Source organism: Orcinus orca, chromosome 9 (assembly GCF_937001465.1).
Source record: "Orcinus orca chromosome 9, mOrcOrc1.1, whole genome shotgun sequence".
Taxonomy (NCBI): Eukaryota; Metazoa; Chordata; class Mammalia; order Artiodactyla; family Delphinidae; genus Orcinus; species Orcinus orca.
In genome coordinates, this window is record NC_064567.1 from 78461071 (window position 1) to 78465165 (window position 4095).

General features: G+C 38.2%; 1 long non-coding RNA gene across 1 annotated transcript; it reads right to left on the reverse strand.

The window, feature by feature from the left end:
- Window positions 1–679: 679 nt before the first annotated feature.
- On the reverse strand, window positions 680–1102 carry LOC125965341 (uncharacterized). The gene is made up of 2 exons (XR_007479106.1): window positions 979–1102; window positions 680–914 (listed from the first exon to the last, which is right to left on the reverse strand). It is a non-coding gene; the product is annotated as an uncharacterized LOC125965341 (long non-coding RNA).
- Window positions 1103–4095: the final 2993 nt, after the last annotated feature.

Consider the following 4095-nt stretch of genomic DNA (forward strand, 5'->3'; position numbering starts at 1 on the left):
AAGGAGAATATACCCAAACAAAATCTCACAAAGGAGACTTTACACAATTTCAGCAACGTTCTTGGACATTCACACAGTGTTGTAACATGGTGACAACATTCAAGTGGTTTTCTTCCTTCCAAAGTCCACTGTTTCAACCCACGGAATAGGTGGGTATTGCATCGTTTATGACCTATTGTGTTCATTTGCCTGTGCAATATGTAGTCTAAGTAGGGTATGAATGCCAACCAGGAAGCTTCACTGAAAGATCTTTGGGGAAAAAAAATTTACATTAAAAAAAAGCATTAGAGTTTACTGGTGACTCATGGCAGAGAGTTTTCTACAAATGAGGAACAGTATATGGAACAAATGAATTCCTCGGTTTGTGGCCAATTTCAAAAGCTTTGAAAATGTGGTTGATGCCAAGGGGGAAATTGTTGCATTTGCAATGGTAACTGGCTTGGAGGAGATCAAAGAAAATGATAACAAGAGCTTTTAGATTTCACCCAGAGAAGTGGCAATAGTAGTCTGAAGACGACCACAGTGGTAAAAACCTGGAAGAGCAGTCAGTGAAAACACTGGAGATCAACTTAAAGAAGTATGGATTATGCAACAAAAAGCATCATCCTCGAATGTATTGTTAGACCTGCGCGGTCTCCTAGGAGTTTCGACTCGCCCAGGAAACAACAAGAGTCGGAAGTCGATGCAAAACGCAAGAGGTTTATTGAAGGCCGGTGCACCGGGGTTCCTTGGTCCTCACGCAGGAGGTCGAAGAAGGAACCCTTTTGGGCGCGAATATGTCAGTTTTATAGGTTCCCACTTCCCCGTATGTAAATTATAGATTTGGTTGTGTTCTCCTGCTGATTGGTCCCGGCTTAGGCTCGGACCAGAGAGGGAACTTGTCCCCAGCTGCCTGATTGGTCTTTGACAGACACCTTTTTTACATTTTGTTTATCTCCCTCCTTCTCCCCAGCTGCCTGATTGGTCTTTGACAGACACCTATTTTGTTTATCTCCTTCCTTCTCGGAAGGGGGCCGGACATCCTGGAAATTCACCCATTGTCTAAGAAGCCCCTATTGTCTGGAGAGTTCTTAATCATTAGCTGGAACAATGTCCCTCGAGTCCCACAGTATCTTGAGTAGTCTTTCTTTGAAAGTGGTCTGATGTCTCTCATAACACCATTCAGAGATCTCCAAACATAAAACAAAAGCAGAAGTGTAAGCAAAGCTCTATTTTGCATTGATTTTAAATTTCAAAGGCCTTTGCTAGATCCCTTAAAATGGTTCAAAACCTTGTTCAGTAATGCCAACAGCAGCACGAAAATAATGGAAAATCTCAGTTAGATCCCCTGAATCTAATAGTTTATCTAAAATTGTCCCTCTTTCATCCAACTCACCCACACCATCATGTTTCACTCCAAGTGACAATTTCTGCTGTACTCCTTTCCCACGTTATTTCTCAACTTGTTTCCAAGTTTCAAGACCCCACTTATGCTAGCAATAGTTTAGTCCTGGAAATTTCTATGGAAGAAGGGGTCAGCAACCTGTGTCTAATTATAAATACCGTAGATAGTAAATATATTCCCTGTCACAGTTACCTAACACCACCCAACTCAGCTGGCATGATGGGTTTTATCTTGGGGCTGTAGCTTGCCAAATTTCGTGATAGATGATATTCAGATATGATCAGTGTCAATTACTTCACTTCCTGTGTGTGCGTACTGCACCTGATACCAAGAGGTGGCATCTGCTCCTCCTTTAATTTGAGCTGGTTTTAGTGCTTCACTTGTAACTAAGAGAATACAAGAGAAATAATGTTTTGAGGTTTCTGAGGGCTAAAGTATAAATTCTGCCTGGGCCTCTTGCAATGCTTGTTCCTGTGGTGTCTCCTGTCTGAAGTCAGCCACTATGCCGTGCGTGAGAAGGCCATGGAGAGACCGTGTGTGGGTGCTCCAAGGGACAGTCCCATTCAGCTCCTGTCCTGTTAATAGCCAGCCCCACCTGCCAGCTATGTACATGAACAATCTTGGAAATCCAGTCCAGTTTCACCTTTCAGTAACTATAATGACAGCTGCCATCTAACTGCAATCGCACGGGAACCCTAAGCTGGAACTACCCAGCTGAGCCCAGCCAACCAACAGGATTGTGAGAGTGCTATGTTTTTAAGCCACTTGTTAGGCTATAAGAGATAACCAGAACAATCATGTAGCGGCTTTTTAATTGCGCATTATAGTCTGCAATTTTTCTACAAATGTTCATGTCATTGTAGTTGACAAGTTGTATCATAAATGAATGTGTTTTGTAAGGTGTGCAAACAGTACAGTGTACTGCATTTACTGCTTATTTTTAAACAATCCATATCATTCTTTTGTTAATCGGAAACTAGTGTTTTAAAACATATTATATCCTAAAGATGTGGTACATATATACAATGGAATATTACTCAGCCATAAAAAGAGACGAAATTGTGCCATTTGCAGAGACGTGGATAGACCTAGAGACTGTCATACAGAGTGAAGTAAGTCAGAAAGAGAAAAACAAATATTGTATGATATCGCTTATATGCGGAATCTAGAAAAACGGTAGAGATGAACTTATTTGCGAAGCAAAAAGAGAGTCACAGATGTAGAGAACAAACTTATGGTTACCAAGGTGGGGTGGGATGAATTGGGAGACTGGGACTGACATATATACACTACTATGTATAAAATATGTAACTAATGAGAACCTACTGTGTAGCACAGGGAACTCTACTCAGTCCTCTGTGGTGATCTAAATGGGAAGGAAATCTAAAAAATAGGGGACATATGTATATACACATAGCTGATTCACTTCACTATACAGCAAGACTAACACAACATTGTAAAGCAACTGTACTCCAATAAATATTAATTTAAAAAATAAAAAGCACTTTATATGCATTAAAAATATTACATTCTAGCATGGTAGTTCGCTACTTATATACTATAGTCATTTTAGAAATTGGTTAAAGATTTGAGACTGATGAGCAATAAACATATCATAATTTCTCCCATTGAAATAGTAGGGAATGGGCTTCCAGTAATCATTTTCACACAGAACTTCAGATTTTCAGAAATGAATTGCTGACATTAGTGGGTAGTGCCTAGATAAACTATTTTAGGCTATAACTGTTAGTAAGACAAAGAATATTAAATTTGCCATTATTCAGTCTACAGATGTGGCTCTGTTTAAATACCATATTATTTCATCTATGTGAATAGTTGTGTGAATGACTTCCAGTAAGCTTGTAATGAAATTACATCCATTTTATTTGAATTAAAAATTCTGGTACTATTAGATTTAAGCTGAGAAGCTATCTGAGTTATAAGAAAAATGTCTGTATCTAGTTTCTTTAGGTTTTTAATAAGAAGTGACAAGTCTCAGAGATATAATTTTAAGTGATTATTTAGCTCTTTCAAGCCCAGAGGTAAACTAAGGACATTATGGTAAAAAATGCTACAAAGTCACTTTTAGTTGTTTTCTTGTCACTTCCTTTTGAGTACATGAAAAAACAAAAAAAAAAAAAGAAAAAACAAAAAGCAAAAAGCTTGTACATTGTTTGGCTTTTAATGGGGCTGCATTGACCTAGGCCGCTCCTCTGTTTACAAGATAAAAAGAGAAAGACAAATATGTGATTTACTTGTAGTAATATATAACACCCTGATCTAGAAAAACACAAAATAAAGCCTTGGTATAGACCCTCCAGCATCAGGTGTAATGCAGATTTAGTGAACACACTTGCTCTTCCCCTGAGCATTACTTTGACCTAAATATATAAAAAAAAACTTTCTTTATTCCATTCTCGAGTTCTGAAAAAAACATATGTCAGGCTTGGCTTGTAAAATCAGCGGACACCTCTCTATGCTTGGGCCAAAAACCCCTGAAACAGATCCAGAGAAAGCAATAGATCTGATGGGAGATTACAATATGTTTGGACATTTCATATTTCACTGTGAATAAGAAGCATTCAACTTACAAAAAAAAAACTGTGTACCTGTGTTTGAAAAAGTTCAAACACCTAAACTGAAGAACAGATGTCATGTGTATTTGGATGCAATGTAAATGAAGGAAGAATACTCCTAGTAAAGACATAATT